This window comes from Coptis chinensis, chromosome 7 (assembly GCF_015680905.1).
Source record: "Coptis chinensis isolate HL-2020 chromosome 7, ASM1568090v1, whole genome shotgun sequence".
In the NCBI taxonomy this organism is placed as follows: domain Eukaryota; kingdom Viridiplantae; phylum Streptophyta; class Magnoliopsida; order Ranunculales; family Ranunculaceae; genus Coptis; species Coptis chinensis.
The window spans coordinates 19568485-19588031 of NC_141462.1; the positions used below are offsets into that span (position 1 = coordinate 19568485).

The 19547-nt window shown below is 37.7% G+C and overlaps 1 long non-coding RNA gene and 1 pseudogene across 1 annotated transcript; both read left to right on the forward strand.

Annotated features, from left to right (window-relative positions):
• Nucleotides 1-1293: 1293 nt before the first annotated feature.
• LOC147486474 (protein FAR1-RELATED SEQUENCE 3-like) lies at nt 1294-18806 on the forward strand (annotated as a pseudogene).
• Nucleotides 18807-19107: 301 nt separating this feature from the next.
• Nucleotides 19108-19459, forward strand: LOC147486475 (uncharacterized). Its single transcript, XR_015203306.1, has 2 exons — nt 19108-19153; nt 19253-19459. It is a non-coding gene; the product is annotated as an uncharacterized LOC147486475 (long non-coding RNA).
• The last annotated feature ends 88 nt before the right edge of the window (nt 19460-19547 follow it).

Consider the following 19547-nt stretch of genomic DNA (forward strand, 5'->3'; position numbering starts at 1 on the left):
ATTACAAAGATTGGAGAAAAATAGATGGAAGCTTCAAGGATAATGTCTGGAACAAATTAATGGTATGGTTTACATGTACTTTAATTTCAATGATAGCATCCATTATTCTTGATAATTAGTATGTTTTTCCAATCCTATATCTACATGTTGTCCAGCCCTATGTGTGGAAATTTACTTAATATGAAATGAACAAACATCACTTTGTTCATGTAGGAAGAATTTGAGCCTAATGTTCCCCAAGCAACGGCACGCCGAGAAGTTGAAAAGGACTTTTCCCAAAAGTTCAGATCATCAAAGTATGCCTTTCGGAAAGAGATTTTGCGTAAGTGCAGGAGCGTGGAAGAAGCTATTGCAGCATGCCCAGATGGCAAGGATCCAAATCATTGGGCTGCGTTTGTCAGAAATGAGAGTACCGCTGAAGTGAGAGCTAGAAACGCAAAGAATGCTGAGAATGCCAAAAAGAACATATATCGACATACTAATGGGCGGGGCACATATGCCCATACATTGGATAAAATGGTAGGTGTCTATTCTTGTACTAACATTTTCTTATCACCTTATGCTAACAACTATTAAGGATTATTTTTGTAGGATAAAGAAGATCCTAGTAGAAAACATGGATGGGTAGATAGTTGGAAAAAAGGACATGAGCGTCGTGATGGAACTATATTAGCGAAGCAAACCCATTATGTAAGTTCTAATAACATTGAAGCTTGAACTTACCTGTGTGTTGGTATTGTATATAGGCTATGTTGCATACTTGCATACCATTCTCATAATTTATGCATGTATTACTCATATAGGAACAAGTGGAGGCTTCTAATAAAAGAAGAAAAGAAGCAAGTGCGGGTGGTGAGGGCAGTGTAATGGAAGTAGACTTCGATAATGATGAGTTGTCCGAGTCTTTGGGCCCGACAAAGGGAGTAGAACACGTGGAATCAGCTCCAACAAGTCTAAGAAGCAATTGCAACGTACAGGTATTACCAAGGCATTATTGCAGCAAGCAAGCTCTTCATCCAATTCTGAGTTGAAGGGGGAAATGAATGAGATGAAATCTTCCTTATCTAATGTCATAGGCGTGTTAAAGGTGAGTTTGCAGTTTGCACTTGTGCTTTCTTGCATACAATTTCATTATGTATGACCAATTGTTACTATAAATTGTGTCAGGATGTACTTAAGGCTGTTAAAAACAATGGAACATCAACTACTCAACAACCGTGCGGCCTAACACCAGAAACTGAAGTCGGTTCCAGTTAAATTTCGTCACTTTCGACTCAACAAAACTTGATGAATATGTTTGCAAATTTGAATCCTCCTTCGATGCTTGGTTCTTCACCAAATGTATCCTTATTAGATAGGGATGGTGTAGTGGTTGCTAAGGGGTATGTCATGACGAGAGAATTGGAGATTGTAATGGCGTAAAAGTTCTCGCAGTGAAAAAAAGGTCTACATAGAGGAAGTCTTGGTTGGTGATGCTCTTGTTTACGATGGGCCCCAAGATGGAGTTAGATTTTTGGATGGCTTTAGTCTTTGGAGGTCCTTTAATTTGGCTTGAGTCAAGGATGCAGTTTTCTTAATAAGTTGTTTGGGATATGCAAACTTTCTGAACTTGGGATTTTTTAGTATGGTTTGGTTTCTTTATGTTTTGAATGCCGTTTGTTTTTTGTTTAATATGGATGTCATAGTGACTTGACAAACTTATGGTCTTTTTTTGGTATGGATGAGTATTAACTTTAATATGTTCGTACTATATCTATTTATTAAAGCAATGTCTTTTTTTGGCTTGAAGCAATGTCTGGTCGTGCTCCTGTTTCTCTAACAACAGATCGGACAGGGCTATATAGGCAGCAGTTGCTCAAGTTTTTCCCGGAACTCGCCATTGTATTTGTAAATGGCACATTTTAAGGGAAGGTCAGGAAAGACTTGGTAATGTCTGCCATACCCATCCAACTTTCCAAGGGGAACTTTATAAGTGCATCAACTTGACTGAGACGATTGAGGAGTTTGAATCATCTTGGAGTTCTTTAGTCGACAAATATGATGTTAGGAAAAATGATTGGCTTCAGGCCTTGTATAATGCTCGTAGACACTGGGCCCCTGTATATTTCCGTGATACTTTCTTTGCCGCAATCTCCATGAATCAAGGGTATGAAAGTGTTAGTTCATTTTTTTATGGTTACGCTAACCAACAGACCACGCTGCCCGTGTTCTTTCGTCAGTATGAAAGAGCTTTAGAAAATTGGTTTGAGAAAGAAATTGAAGCCGGATTTCGAGACAATCTGCACCACACCATCTTCAAGACTCCTTCCCCAATGGAGAAACAAGCCGCAAACTTGTACACGAGGAAAATATTTGCAAAATTTCAAGATGAATTAGTTGAAACGCGTTTGTTTATCTGCAAAAAAAATTGAGGGGATGGTGCAATTAGCACTTTTGGGATAGCAAAGTTTGAGGATGACGACAAGGCATACATTGTCACCTTAAATGTTCCCCGGAAATGAGAGCAAGTTGCAGCTGTCGGATGTTTGAATTTTCGTGCATTCTCTGTAGGCATATATTGACGGTTTTCATTTGAACAAATGTACTTACTCTCCCATCTCATTACATAATGAAGCGTTGGACAAGAAATGCCAAGACAGTCCAACGGATCGGATGAGCCGTAATGGGAGCTCTAGGTTCAAGAGTCCATGACCTTGAGATACAACAATCTATGTAGGGAAGCTATTAAGTATGCCGAGGAAGGGGGCAATAGCTACGAGAGACTTATCACGTGGCAATGAATGCCCTCGAGAGGGTACAAAGAAGATTGTCTTGTTGTGAAAAAAAGTGTTGCAAGGGTCATGCCTCCTAGCTCTCCTGAGTAAGCAATCACGAAGATGGTAACAAGAAAACCCCTACTTCTACTTCGATATGACTCCTTTATCGTGGCCTCGGCAAGATGAAATCACACGTAGATTCAATCTTAATGATTCGAGCTTCCACAATCCCAGTTACTGATTTGAATTTGCCTCGCGATGGCCCCTTCTTTCATCGGGATGATGGCCCTTCCGATAATATGGTATGGAAGGGAAATGCTTAACAAGTTCTTCATTCTATCTTTGGGAAGTTAATTTACTCTGACCCATAGTTGATGGTTTTCTTTCAAGACACGGCGTCGATAAGTTTTGAAGAAGTTGAAATGAATTTGGACACCGACACATGGTAACTCTTTGTTTATTTGTTTCTTTCAATTTATGCAGGTCGTTTTGCCTTGCCTCAAATCCATGACTTGGGTCATGGAGAATAAGAACTCACCTGCGAATCGAGTTGTTTGTAATCAATTTGAAGGCACAAATTCTCTACCCTTGACTTCATTTCATTATTACAGTATCGGTATCATGACCATTAACCTATGTTTTAATTGCATAGCTATAGTCGATGCTTATCTAGTTCTGCTCATTTTGTTTCTCATTCCAAATTGCAAGATTATAGCAAGAACCCTTCAGAGAATCGAGGTGAAGTTCCAGCTTTTCAAGACTCACTGGGAGCCTATGTTATTACTATAGTACCTTTGAGGGATGAGTTTCGAAAATGCCCGTGTTTTCATATTTGAAACTTAGTGCAAATACATCGATGCATTGATATAGGGTAATTAAATGCGACTTGAAGAATCAGTTTTATATGTAAATTAGTTTCACTTTGTTCGCCTAGTAATTTGTGACGTCGCAGAAATTCAGGTGTCCATTCATCCGTCTTTTCATTTATATCCGACGTAAACACTTGCGGAAAAGTTGAATATGACTTATGACGAAGGCTGAAAGATGGATAGTGAATCTTGTCGCGAAATTCAAAGCTTGACGCAAAAGATTGATTCCAAGTCGGGAACTATTGTCATGGAACCCAATCATGTGAATGTGTAAGTGTTCAACCGGGTGTTCCTCCCCGCTAAGCATTCATTTGCGTCTTTTGTCGGCTAGCCCTTTCCAACTCACTCCCTTTCTTCTCTCGATCTAACTTGCAGTGCACGAACAGATTATTGAGAACACCAAGGCACTCTCTTTAAGTGCCTTAAAATACGCTAATCTCGCTCTAGAATCTGCTTTCAAGTACAAACCGCTAGATAAGGTGTCGTGGTTTTGCGAAAATTTCTTGAAAGCTCCAAAGAATTGTTGTGAATGATTTTGTTTGTTTTTGTTTACTTTGTTTAGCTATTTAACCTTAAAGAATTGTTGCAAATAGTATGATCATACCCGTAGATACACACTAGTAGTGGTCAGTAATCTTCAGCATATAGCTTTTTTTGGACTCCATGAGCTTCTTTAGTAATAATCAATAGAACTGTTCTCTTACTCTTCCCATGGATTTAATAGAGTCTGTAGGGTTGTATATGAGACGAGAGAACACCTCCTTGCATCAAATATTTTTCTGGAAGGCACAAAACGGTGTCAAAAGTAGGATCTTTGAAGACTGCTCAAGTGGAACAATTTATTAGAGTTTGAATTGCTCATATTGTTAGGAGTATGAGACCCTGTTGCCACATTTTTTGTGAGTTTGGTTGTTGGACCAGTGAAAATAAATACTGAACTTTCCGATCTCTTGGAAGGGACAAAACATATTGCTACTTAAGAATTATGCTACCATACTCTGTTTTCTGAATTCCGTAGTTTGAGTATAAGGAGCTACTACTTAAGAATAGGATATAAGTATATATCTATATATACATATTTGTTTTCTACTGCTTTCGACTCCTTTTATTTATTTCTATTGGTGTATAGGATGAAAGGGACTTTTCTGATGATACCATCCCAAAGTCATCCCCTGATGCTTACAACTACTGAAGGTGCTAGTTTTGTACAAATGATATGAGAGCTTGAGTTTAAGGACAAGTCCCATTGATTTGGAAAAACAAAGGTGTATTTCATTCGTGGCAAGTCCTATTTATGAAAGACGTTTTGGTGATGTTATTTTAATAAAAGATTATGTGATTGGATGTACTTGTAAGATTTCTTGTTTATATTATGGACGATTGTAAAATACCCAATAAGTGGGGGCATCTTTATGCAAGTTAAGTAGTCTCCCAAAAAAGGAGGGGGTTTTTGGGGGATTTTTTTTTATATATGAAATAGTTTTGTAACGGTTCTTCACCATTACTAAGCTTTGCAATAAGTAACACAAAAAGCGTTACTAATTTTATAAAAAAGCGTTACTAATGTTAGAAAAGAGTAACACAAAAAGCGTTACTAACTTTATAAAAGCGTTACTAATGTTAGAAAAGAGTAACATAAAAAAGCGTTACTAACTTTATAAAACCGTTACTAATGTTAGAAAAGAGTGACACAAAAAAGCGTTACTATTTTTATAAAACCGTTATTGATGTTAAAAAAGAGTAACACAAAAAAGCGTTACTAATGTTATAAAACCGTTACTGATGTTAAAAAAGAGTAACACCAAAAAGCGTTACTAATTTTATAAAATCGTTGCTAAAGAGTAATACAATTGAGCAAAGAAAACCGTTAGTAAATATTTTAGTAACGGTTAGAAACCATTACAATAAATAATTATGTAACGGTTATAAACCGTTACGAATATTAATAACGAATTAGCAACGCTTCAAATCAGTGGACGATAAAACCGTTACAAATATTTTTAGTAATGGTTTCTGACTGTTAGGGATGTCCTATTTTGGTATAGTGGTCATTAGGTTGATAAGATTGAATTATTGGATTTCATTTTCTTGTGGTCTGTACGCTATTGATTATGGTCATTGGGTTGTGGGCAAGATTGGAGTGAATAATGTCAAACAATATCTATTGGGTTGTGGGCAAGATTGAAATGAATCATGCATGTAATCTATTTATTGGGGTGTGTGCAAGATACAGAATTGTGTAAGAAATTATGTAGTATACCAAAGGCATAATCTTTTTTAAGAAGTGTAAAATTATAATACATCAAAGTTGTGGATTTCAACTATCTTTATATATAACATAAACCAATTTGCTCTCTCACACAACTCAACTTCTCTGAATATTTTCAATTTTTCTTCCATAATTAATTTACTAGCAAAATGAATTCTGATAGTGATAATGATTATGATTCTGATTCCCAAAGAAGACGACGTATTGAAAGACACTTCATGCATGAACAAGAAGTGTTAACAGCAGCTGCACTCGCAATTCAATTTAATCTTGTTACAGCAGCTCATATCATTGAAAACTCCAATCAACCAACTCTCTGTATTGGGTCTGTCCCAGGACGCGCTTATAGGAACCGTAATAGGGCAACTGGAAATGCTCTCTTAAAGGCCGATTATTTCTGTGTCAATCCCACATATGATGAAGTTTTATTTCGGAAGCGCAACAAAATGAGCAGTCACCTATTCCCAAGGATTAGGAGTGGTCTTAAAGAACATAGTGATTATTGGATGAAGAAATATGATGCAGCTAATAAACCCGATTTGTCGTCACGCGGCAAAATAATGTGTGCATTGCAAATGCTAGCAAATGGAAGCCCAACTGATTCAATGGATCAGTATTTTTGTATTACGCAATTAACAACACTCTCCTTTGTTAAAATGTTTTCCAAACATGTGGTGGAGAGATTTGGTGCACAATATATGAGATCTCCAAATGAAGAAGACGTTGCCAGATTGCTCCGTGTTGCTGAGTTAAGAGGTTTTCCTGGCATGCTTGGCAGTCTAGGATCTGTATACATTGGGCGTGGCAAACATGTCCAATGGAATGGGTAGGATAGTATCTTGGGCGACATGGATCGAACAACTCTTGTACTTTGAGGCGTTGTTTCTTCGACATGTGGATATGGCATGCTTACTTTGGTTTACTGTACTAATAATGATGATTTAATGTTTTTGGCGTTCTAATCTTTTTCACAAACTAACATTAGGTTTGACCCCTTCGGCAAACTATTCTCTCATGGGTAAGGACTATACTGTCGGTTATTACTTGGCTGACGATATATATCCTCAGTTGTCTACACTAGTGAAGGCGAAAAGGAATCCTAAATCAAGAAGAGATAAATTTTTTACGTTGATGCAAGAATCTTATAGAAAAGTCGTTGAACGAGCATTTAGGGTTCTTCAATCCCGTTTTGCAATTGTTAGAGGCAAAGCTCGCTTGTGGGACAAAGATGTGCTCCATGATGTTATGTGATAAGCACCCAAAAGTGTATTATGAAACCCCATTGAGACATATAAATTTGGTTCATTATGTGTTTAATAATCATGAAATAAATATGTTTTCCTACTTTTGCGGTATTTCGCGGTAAACATGGAAATATTGGTTAAACTGAAATAAAAAAGCCGAGGAGCAGTATATATGAATTCTCCCAAATCCACGTTGAAGCATCAAACTTTCAAAGCTCCTATTTCTCGAACCCGGGACTCGAATCACGACAAGAGAGTCAGCCGGACAATCAGGGCGATGAACTCTACGCATAGGCGGGAAGTTGTAAAACTGCCCAAAATACCGGACTGACACTGGACTACACATGGACCCACTATGAGGGGCCACAAGATTGGATGAGTCATCAATCATGGAGCATGTCAAGACAAAGATAACAAATTATTGGTGCAAAGTTGACACCTTGCATGTAATAAATTAGATTAGGTGTTAATAGTGAAAAAAAAGGCAAGGTGTCACTTTGTTTTAATGTGGTAGATAAAATGAATCAATGTGGTTTGATAATTCACGTGGGAGGAAATGAGATTTCTCTCAAATGGAGAAGAAATTAGACAAAGGTGGGGATACTCCATTTTACTCCCTTGACTTATTTTCCTCACATGGCATTATTTTAGTTCCTTAGTGAAAATGAGAAGTTAGTTTTATTTTATTTGCAAAAAAAAGCTTGTAATAGTTTTAATGGAGGAACACTTGTTCCTCTAGTTCTTCTAGAAATATATAAGTGAGTTTGGTTGTGGATTCTCTCTCTCTCTCTCTCTCTCTCTCTCTCTCTCTCTCTCTCTCTCTCTCTCTCTCTCTCTCTCTCTTTCTCTTTTGAGTTTTTAGTAGTTCATAAGTCCTTGTCCCAAGGATCATGAGCTAACTTCCCTTTTGGGGAGTTAATCCAACTCATGTGAGGGAAAAACATTGGTTGTGAGTTTGGTAGGTTTTTAGGATAAACAACTAACACTACATCCTATCCCAAAATGATAGTTGGTGTAGTGTCTAGTTAGAAATCAAACAATGAGCTTAGAGATAAGTCATTGTTTGGTTTCACTTGCTAGCATGTATGAGCTCTTAAGTGAGCCATGCATGCTAGGGATCAATTATATTTTTCCGTTAGGGACTTGTCTATGAGTTTAGGAAGAATAAAACCTATTTCAAATCAACACTAATGGTAGCTCACATGAGGAGGATTAACTCTCCAACTTCTCTTCCAAATTTCTATTTTTAGTATCAAGTGCATGTTTTCAACTTAATGTTTTCTTAATGTTTAAGTAGGAATGATAAAAATCTAACATTTATAATAGACCCTTACTCCTTGGTTCCCCTTATTGTAACATCCAATTTGTAGCTGTTCTATACTTTAGGTAGTTGAATCCTTATTCTAACTCTACTTTCAACGAAGATCGTGAGTAAGGAACCTTGATTTCTTTTTGCTTCAATTTAGAGTTCTAAACTCTAAGTGGTCGTGAAAAGCGAATATCAAATGGCGCGCTGCTGTTCTAAAGCCATAGAACTTGGGCTACAAAGCGAAAGTTGCATCAAGGGGAACCCCATTCTCTTTCTTTCTTTCCTTCTAGTTAGGTATTACGTTTTTGTTCATATTTTTTTTTTATTTTTTGCCTGCGATTGACACGTAATCCAAAAAAATTTAGGCTCCAATCGCCGGAGTTCCAAAAGTTAGGACTGGGAAACATCATTTCAAAGAAATTATAAGACTTACGTGAAAATTCAAGTCATTCGAAAAAAAAAGACCAGCGTCTTTGGGTGGAGTCAGCGTCTTGAGTGGGACCAGCGTCCTCGGGTGAATTTCTTACATTATTGCTCATTTTCAGCCACCAGCATTTCCTGATCCACCTTGATCCTTTTCCAGGGCCTAAATATTTGGTCCAAGATCGAAAAATTCGATAATCCTTTGGGATTAATCAGCGTCGGCGAATCGAAGCGTCGTTTCATATCTTTGGCAAAACGGGAAGCTACAGTTCAATTTTCAGTATTATTGTAATTTATTTATATTATTATTATTATGTTTTTCTGCATGTATGCCATGTATATAGTATTAGGAAAAATTTATGGATTATTATTTAAGCTTTAGCCTCGAATTATGCATGAATCAAATTAGTGTATACGGTAAATATTTATATCACGATTACACGGACATGAATTGCATATGAATGTATATTTACATATTAATGGTATTGTATTGCATGGGTATATGTCTTTCTAATTATAAATGTTGCTTGTTAAATGTTTGATATTTCTCTCATTATCACATTACCGCGGTATTGTCTAATATGTCGATTTTGTCAAGAAAGAGGAGAACATTCCAACGAGGGTTAAAATCTTAGTTGGGTAAGTTGTTTCTAAACCTACGGGGTAAAGCTGCTCTCTATGGGACATTCGCAATCTCAATGAGTATTGTCGAAATCGATTTATTATGCAATACAAAAGTAATATTTTAGTTTAGGTATAAAACTTTGCATGTTTAGTTTTGTCATCTATTCTAGCATTATGTATCTTTGTATTAGGTATGCTAAGGTATTTAGATACGTTATGAGTGATTCAAATTAAGCACATTCTTGTTGATATACATTTACGTAATATCGATTTACAAATTAGCGTTACATATCATTATTCTTGATGTATATTTGCCCCTCATGCGTATGGAAATATTTATCGATGACACAAGTTTGCCTATTCATTATAGCTATCGTTATGGTAGAGTACCTTCACATACTCTGCACCTAGTATTGTATGAGTAGATCATTATTTGTATGTTTGTATTTTAAACCTTGCATAAATCTTAAAAAAAAAAATAAATAAATAAATAAATAAATAAATAAATAAATTAAATTAAATTAAATTAAAATTAAATACCACCTTTGCATAAATTTTAATTCCATAAATCTTAATCATATTCCAATGGTGTCTAGGAAACTTGAAAGATTGAGGTTACTTAATTAGAACCGGTGTTTTTCTTGAAATCCTCCCTCATATCTATCTTGTGACTGGCTTTGGTTTATGCACACGTATTCCTATCTTCAACTTCTTCACGTTAGCGGCCAAACAGGCATATGTTGTTCAACCCTAATGCTTAAGATAATAATAAAATTGAGTCCTCATAATTCCTACGTAGTTAGATCTAATTTTATGCTTGCATGAGATTAAGGTCTGCAGTTCCACTAAAGAAATTGAACAAACCTATCGTCGAAAAAATCGATAAGCAATTGCGTAAGTTCTCACATAAAAATTGTTCTTCTTCGCTAATTACATTCATCACAATCATTAAGCCATCAACTTACGTCATTATGGCCGACGATCCTCCTCCATGCAGAGAAGCCCCTCGGACTTCTATCTTTGCATTCACGGAAGGACCTTCTTCCCGCATTAAACTTCGAGGACATTGTCGGTGATTTTAAGATCCCACTAAGCGTCTTCGGTTTATTTACCAATATATCATGGGTTGGAGCACGAAAACCGTGCAATCATCTTCGTGGACTTGAACAAGTGGCAACAACATTTCATCATCCAGCCAGCTTCTAAGGAACAACTCTTGCTTTTGTTTTCCATTCACTTTAAGCGGAAAAAGCATCAATCGGCTAGCGGGACAACAATCACAATCCATAGACACATGGAATAAACTAGTTCAAGCTTTTTGCTTCAGCTTTTTACACTCGAAGAAGAAAACAACCTAAAATGCTTGGAATTCAATTCTTCGGAAAAATCCGCATGAATCCTTTACGGAAGCATGGAGTCGTTTTATTGATCTTACATTTAGAATGTCCTCACCACCAACTAGAAAAGCTGTCCTTGTTGAGTTCATTCTTTAATGGTGCATGCGATCATCAAAAAAAACTCTTGATATAATGAACGGAGGTTGCTTCATGGACAAAGAAGCTCTTGAAGCTTATACTTTTCTTGAAAAACAAGCGAAAAAAGGTACACCTTTGGGGTAACGGCGAGCGTCTAGATCATCAAAGGATACTGTTACAAAAGCCACATCTATTTTTGAGGTAAAACCCGATCCTGAAATAAAAAATTTGATAGAATCCCTAACTAAAAAAGTAGATGCCCTTGCAGTTCAAGTAAACGATCAACTACCAAAACCGGTCGTGAGCGTTGACACCACTCCTTGTGTCCTTTGTCTTAGTCTGATCATCCCGATGCGTATTGTCCCTTGTTATATGTTTCCCCTACTCAACAAGCAGGGAGGCATGTGCATTCAACATTCCCAATGCACCATGGAGACAACATCCGAATTTAAACGGCGTCAAAAATAACCAACAAATGGGGGCTCCTCCCGGTTTTGCTAATCCACAATTCGACTACCAATAATTTTATTCCATACCGCCAAGGAAATAATCAACAATACCAACAAGGTCAATTTCAAAATAATTCTAATGCTAATTATCGGACCAACCGCGGCCTTGTTCCAAAATAATCCAAATCCCAACTATAATCAACAACTTCTAAGCAATAATCGAGGAACTACTACTTTGCCTGACCTGCGCCAACCATTCTGGATAGGACAAATGAGACTTTCCTGGCTTACATGAACCAACGGATCTCAAATTTTAACGTCTATCCAACAATCACTTCAAAGAATTGGCAAAAAAAGAGTCGAAAGGCGTGTTTCTGCACAAGCGGTTCCAACCCCTAAACCGGCAAAACACGGACTTTGGCCGACCAATGCCCCCTAGTACAAGCACCCCACCCCAAGGTGAGGTCCATGCAATCGACGACTCTACGATCTGGAAAAACTGTCGACAATCGATATCATTATGCGGATGATCACCCAAAAGAACGGGGAGGGTTCCAAGGATTCTAGTTCTAATAATGAACTTATGGAAGATTCCCTGATACAACAAATTCAACACCTCCGAATGAAAACAAGCAAGTAGACCCCTCGCTAAATTTCGACCTAAAGGCACCGTTTCACCGCGACGCTTGCAAAGAATAAACACGATGACAATTTTGTCAAAATTCGAGACTTTTCAAAATTTAACAATCAACTTACCTTTTCGATGCCTTAAAAATTACTACCAAAACATGCAAAATTTCTAAAAGATATGTGCACCACAAAAGGAGAACTAATGTTCCTCAACAAAGCGTTCCTCATTTGAACGGTTTCCTCCATCACCGACCACAATGGTATTGTAAAATACAAGGACCACCGGTCGACCAACGGTTCCATGCACCTTAGGGTGACAAATACACGCGCTCTCTTTATTTATTAGACCTAGGGCTAGCGTGAACTTACTTCCATATTATTTATTTAAACAATTAGGTCTTCATGAACTCAAACCTACCACCATGACTCTACGGTTAGCGGTCGTTCCATAAAGTATCAAAGGAATTGTGGAAAACGTCCTTGTAAAAGTCCAAGATTTCTTCTATCCTGTAGACTTTGTTATTTTGGATACAGAAGTTGCTTGTGATTCCATTCCTATCATTTTAGGACGTCCGTTCCTTGCCACTGCTAATGCTCTTATTAACTGTCGAGATGGTTCCATGACCATGTCCTTCGGAAATCTTTCGGTCGAGGTGAATGTGTTCAAGTTAATGAAACAAATTCCAGAGCCTGACATTGATGGTGAAGTCAACAGGATTGACAGCATTCCGCAAGAGTATTTCTCAAACTCTTTTCCTGAGGATGAAGTGTACCAATTTCTTTCCTTTAGCGACTCTGAGTTTGAGGACGATGATTATACAAACGAAGTAAATGAGTTATTAGAGTCAGTACCATTAATTGACCCTACAACAGTGATGTCTAGTAACTTGGATGATCATCCCTCTGTATACTACATGGATGATGACCTTCCTCAAGAATCTTTAATACCCATCCGCCCACCCTGAATTAAAACCTCTTTCGCCGGAATTAAAATACGCATGACTTGATCTTGATGGTCGTCACCCGTTATTATTTCTTCCTGATTGATCGACGATCGGGAAGCTTCGTTTAATTAATGTCATTCAACAACATCGTTCTGCTATTGGATGGTCCCTCGATGACATTAAAGGCATTGAACCTAATGTGTGCACCCATCGTGATACACGGAAGAAAATGCTAAGGCGTCAGCGTGAACCACAAATACGCTAAACCCTACCATGAAAGATGTGGTAATGAAGGAAGTGTTAAAATTACTAGATGCAGGTATTATTTACCCTATCTCCGATAGTGTTTGGGTGAGTCCCGTACCGTGGTTCCAAAAAATCGGCATTACGGTTATGCGAAATGATAAAGATGAATGCATTTCCGCTCAATATCGGTAAAATGGCGAATATGCATTGACTATCGCAAACTTAATGCCGTCACTCGTAAGGATCACTTTCCACTTCCATTCATCGATCGATGCTTTCGCGTTTAGCGGGTCATGCCTATTACTGTTTTCTTGATGGTTATTCAGGGTTATTTTCAGATAGTCATAGATCCTGGCGATCAAGAAAAACAACGTTCACATCCATTTGGAACATTTGCATATAGGCCCGAATGCCTTTTCGGCCTTTGCAATGCACTGCACTTTCCAATATTTGCATGCTTCATATTTTGATGATATGGTTGAGCGGTTTATGGAGGTATTCATGGGCTGACTTCTCAATTTATGGAGATTCTTTTCGATAGTCATTTATCAAATCTTGAAAAGGTCTTTACGTTGTGAAGAGAAAAACCTTTGTTCTTAATTGGGAAAAATGTCATTTCATGGTTACTAAAGGAATAGTTTTAGGACATATCGTTTCAAAGGACGAATCGAAGTAGACAAAGCTAAGATAGAAAAAATTGCTTCACTTCCTATACCAAAACTGTTTAGAGACATTGGCGCATTCTTAGGACATGCAGGTTTCTATAGGAGATTTATTCAAGATTTCTCGAAAGGTTGCTAGACCTTTAACCAATCTCCTGCTTAAAGATGCGGCTTTTGATTTCAATTTCAGTTGCAAACAAGCCTTTGAATTATTAAAACCGCATTAACTACGGCTCTATAATTCAACCACCTGATTGGTCTAAACCTTTTGAATTAATGTGTGGCCTTAATACGGCTATGCTATTGGAATACTAGAACTGACCGCCGAGAAGATAAGCCGGTTGTCATTTTACTATCACGAGTAAAACCCTTAATGAAGCTCAGCGTAACTATACCACCAGCGAAAAGAGTTTCTCTGTTGTATCTGGCGTTAGATAAGTTTAAGCCACTTACCTAGTGGGTTCTCCAACTATTGTCTACTGCTTACCATCGCGGCGCCGTTTATCTATTAGCGAAAAAAAAGATGCAAAACAAAGGTTGATCGATGGATTCTCCTTTTGCAAAGAGTTTACTCTCGAAATTAGAGATAAAAAGGTAGCGAAAATGTGGTTTGCAGACCATTTATCAAGACTTGTCGGTGATGTGATTCTAATTTGGTGATGGTTAATCTCCCAATAAGGCTAAAGAGTGTCAACAGATATGATGAGCGTGATTCTTGCCCGGTATTAGTCCAAATTATTTACTCAAAGGATTTGAGAAATCCTAATTGGTGGGTAGCGAGCAATTCACCTGGCGATTGACAAAGTCGAAGTTGATGAACTAGATGCACCAACCGACTTCCAATTCCATAGCGAGGACCAACCTAATTTTGCCTTTGATGCAAAGTCTAACCCCGATTGTAATGAAGGCACTATCACATTTTTAAGATTCTTGATATTTTTAAGATTCTTGGTTGCATGCAAACTTCTCATTTTTCTACTTTTTATTTTTGAAGTTTGTTTGTGCAATTAAGGTGAGAAGTTATGTTTTTTTATTATCAAAGTGTCTTGCTTTATAAATGTATACTTTTGAACTTTTTTTTTTTTTTTTGTGGTATCCCTAGTTTTACCTCTCACGTTTTAACAATTTTTTTGTCATATTAGGCTATTTAATAATAATCATCGTCAATCTAGCATCATTGCTTCCTTCCCAGCCGAAGTTCCAGTCCACATCCATCTCATAATTTAACTTCCGACTCACATACATCTCAGCCGGAAGCTTTACCAACGATTACCAAGTTACCTATAAGTTCAATGAGGATGCATGGGGTCCATTTGGTGGAGTCCTAAACCATGCCAAATGGAATACCCAAGTTGGAGTTTATGTTGAGGCTCCGTATTCGATTCATTACAAAGATTGGAGAAAAATAGATGGAAGCTTGAGGATAATATGCGGAACAAATTAATGGTATAGTTTACATGTACTTTAATTTCAATGATAGCATCCATTATTCTTGATAATTGTATGTTTTCCAATCCTATATCTACATGTTGTCCACCTACATGTGTGGAAATTTACTTAATATGAAATGAACAAACATCACTTTGTTCATGTAGGAAGAATTCGAGCCTAATGTTCCCGAATCCAAGCGACCGAGAAGTTGAAAAGGACTTTCCCAAAAGTTGGATCATCAAATATGCCTTTTGGAAAGAATTTTGCATTAAGTCTAGAGGGGCGATGGAAGAAGCTATTGCAGCATGCCCGGATGGCAAGGATCCAAATCATTGGGCTTGCGTTTGTCGAAAATGAGAATTAAAAGTGAGAGCTAGAAAGCGCCATAAAGAATCTTGCGAGAATGCCAAAAAGAACATATATCGACATACTAATGGGCGGGCACATATATCATACATTGGATAAAATGGTAGGTGTCTATTCTTGTACTAACATTTTCTTATCACCTTATGCTAACAACTATTAAGGATTATTTTTGTGGGATAAAGAAGATCCTAGTAGAAAACATGGATGGGTAGATGGTTGGAAAAAGGACATGAGGTCGTGATGGAACTATTAGCGAACCTCAAACCCATTATGTAAGTTCTAATAACATTGAAGCTTGAACTTACGTGTGTTGGTATTATTATATAGGCTATGTTGCATACTTGCATACCATTCTCATAATTTATGCATGTATTACTCATATATAGGAACAAGTGGAGGCTTCTAATAAAAGAAGAAAAGAAGCTCTTGCGGTGGTGAGGCGATTGTAATGGAAGTAGACTTCGATAATGATGAGTTGTCACGAAGTCCATTGGGGGACAAAGGGAGTAGAACACGTGGAATCAGCTCAACAAGTCTAAAACAATTACAGCGTCTGAGGTATTGCCAAGGCATTATTGCGAGCAAGCAAGCTCTTCATCAATTCTGAGTTGAAGGGGAAATGAATGAAATGAAATCTTCCTTATCTAATGTCATAAAGTGTTAAAAGGTGAGTTTGCAGTTTGCACTTGTGCTTTCTTGCATACAATTTCATTATGTATGACCAATTGTTACTATAAATTGTGTCGGGATGTATAAAGGCTGTTTAAAAACAATGGAACATCAACTACTCCAAACAACCGTGCGGCCTAACACCGTAAACCGAAGTCGGTTCCAGTTAAATTCGTCGTCACTCGACTCAACAAAACTTGATGAATATGTTTGCAAATTTGAATCCTCATACGGGGCGCTTGGTTCTTCACCAAATGTATCCTTATTAGATAGGGATGGTGTAGTGGTTGCTAAGGGGTATGTCATGCAAGAGAGACATTTGAGATTGTAATGGCGAAAAAGTTCTCGCCGGTGAAAAAAGGTCACATAGAAGTCTTGGTTGGTGATGCTCTTGTTTCTGATGGGCCCCAAGATGGAGTTAGATTTTTGGATGGCTTTAGTCTTTGGAGGTCCTTTAATTTGGCTTGAGTCAAGGATGCAGTTTTTTAATAAGTTGTTTGGGATATGCAAACTTTTTGAACTTGGGATTTTTAGTATGGTTTGGCTTCTTTATGTTTTGAATGCCGTTTTTTTTTTGTTTAATATGGATGTCATAGTGACTTGACAAACTTATGGTCTTTTTGGTATGGATGAGTATTAACTTTAATATGTTCGTACTATATCTATTTATTAAAGCAATGTCTTTTTGGCTTGAAGCAATGTTCCGGGTCGTACTCTGTTTCTCTAACAACAAATCGTGAGACGTGGCTATCAAAGCCTTAGTTGCTCAAGTTTTTCTTTAACTCGCCATCGTATTTGTAAATGGCACATTTTAAGGGAAGGTCGGAAAGACTTGGTAATGTCGCCATACCCATCCAACTTTCAAGGGAACTTTATAAGTGCATCAACTTGACCGAGACGATTGAGGAGTTTGAATCATCTTGGAGTTCTTTAGTCATAGCAAATATGATCTTAGGAAAAATGATTGGCCGGGCCTTGTATAATGCTCGTGACATCAATTTTGTATATTTCCGTGATACTTTCTTTGCCGCAATCTCCATGAATCAAGGGTATGAAAGTGTTAGTTCATTTTTGATGGTTACGCTTAACCAACCATTACGCCTGCCGTGTTCTTTTCGTCGGTATGAAAGAGCTTTAGAAAATTGGGTTGAGAAAGAAATTGAAGCGATTTTCGAGACAATGCACCACCCAAGATCAAGACTCCTTCCCCAATGGAGAAACAAGCCGAAACTTGTACACGAGGGAAAATATTTGCAAAATTTCAAGATGAATTAGTTGAAACGTTTGCTTATCTTTGCAAAAAAATTGAGGGATGGTGCAATTAGCACTTTTTGGGTAGCAAAGTTTGAGGATGACGACAAGGCATACATTGTCACCTTAAATGTTCTGAAAATGAGCAAGTTGCGTACCGTCCGGATGTTTGAATTTTCGGGCATTCTCTCAGAGGCATATATTGGATACATCGTAACAAATGTACTTACTCTCCCATCTCATTACATCTTGGCGTTGGACAAGAAATGCCAAGGCGATCAACTGGATCGATGAGAAGTAATGGGGAGCTCCAGTTCAAGAGTCCATGACCTTGAGATACAACAATCTATGTGGGAAGCTATTAAGTATCTTCGAGGAAGGGGGCAATAGCTACTGAGACTTATCATGGTAAATGAATGCCCTCGAGAGGGTACAAAAGAAGATTGTTGTGAAAAAAGTGTTGCAAGGGTCACGCCTCCTAGCTCTCCTCGAGAGTAAGCAATCACTTAAGATGGTAACAAGAAAACCCCTACTTCGCTTCGGATATGACTCCTTTCTTTGTGGCCTCGGCAAGATGAAATCACGCGTAGATTCAATCTTAATGATTCCGGAGCTTCCACACCGCGATTACTGATTTGAATTTGCCTCGATGGCCTTGTTTCTCTTCATCGGGATGATGGCCCTTCCGATAATATGGTATGGAAGGGAAATGCTTAACAAGTTCTTCATTCTATCTTTGGGAAGTTAATTTACTGACCCATAGTTGATGGTTTTCTTTCAAGACACTTATTTGTCGATAAGTTTTGAAGAAGTTGAAATGAATTTGGACACCGCATACGTGGTAACTCTTTTGTTTATTTGTTTCTTTCAATTTATGCCGGTCGTTTTGCCTTACTTTCAAATCCATGACTTGGGTCATGGAGAATAAGAACTCACCGCGAATCGAAGTTCTTTGTAATCAATTTGAAGGCACAAATTCTCTACCCTTGACTTCATTTCATTATTAGCATCGGTATCATGACCATTAACCTATGTTTTAATTGCATAGCTATAGTCGGCATGCTTATCTAGTTACGCTCATTTTTGTTTCTCATTCCAGCTTTGCAAGATTATAGCAAGAACCCGCCGGAGAATCGAGGTGAAGTTCCGACTTTCAAGACTCACACTGGAGCCTATGTTATTACTATAGTACCTTTGAGGGGATGAGTTTCTCGAAAATGCCCGTGTTTTCATATTTGAAACTTAGTGCAAATACATCAGTGCGTTGATATAGGGTAATTAAATGCGACTTGAAGAATCAGTTTTATATGTAAATTAGTTTCACTTTGTTCGCCTAGTAATGTGTGACGCGCAGAAATTCGGTGTCCATTCATCATGCTCTTTTCATTTATATCCGAGAGAACACTTGCGGAAAAGTTGAATATGACTTATGACGAAGGCCGAAAGATGGATAGTGAATCCAGCGAAATTCAAAGCTTGACGAAAAGATTGATTCAAGTCGGGAACTATTGTCATGGAACCCAATCATGTGAATGTGTAAGTGTTCAACTGGTGTTCCTCTGCTAAGCATTCATTTGCGTCTTTGTATTTAGCCCTTTCCAACTCACTCCCTTTCTTCTCTGATCTGACTTGCAGGTACGAACAGATTATTGAAAACACCAAGGCACTCTCTTTGCGTACTTACAAATACGCTAATCTCGTTCTAGAATCTGCTCAAGTACAAACTGCTGTATAAGGTGTCGTGTTTGCGAAAATTTCTTGAAAGCTCCAAAGAATTGTTGTGAATGATTTTGTTTGTTTTTGTTTACTTTGTTTAGCTATTTAACCTTAAAGAATTGTTGCAAATAGTATGATCATACCCGTAGATACACACTAGTAGTGGTGGTAATCTCAAAGATATAGCTTTTTTTTTGGACTCCATGAGCTTCTT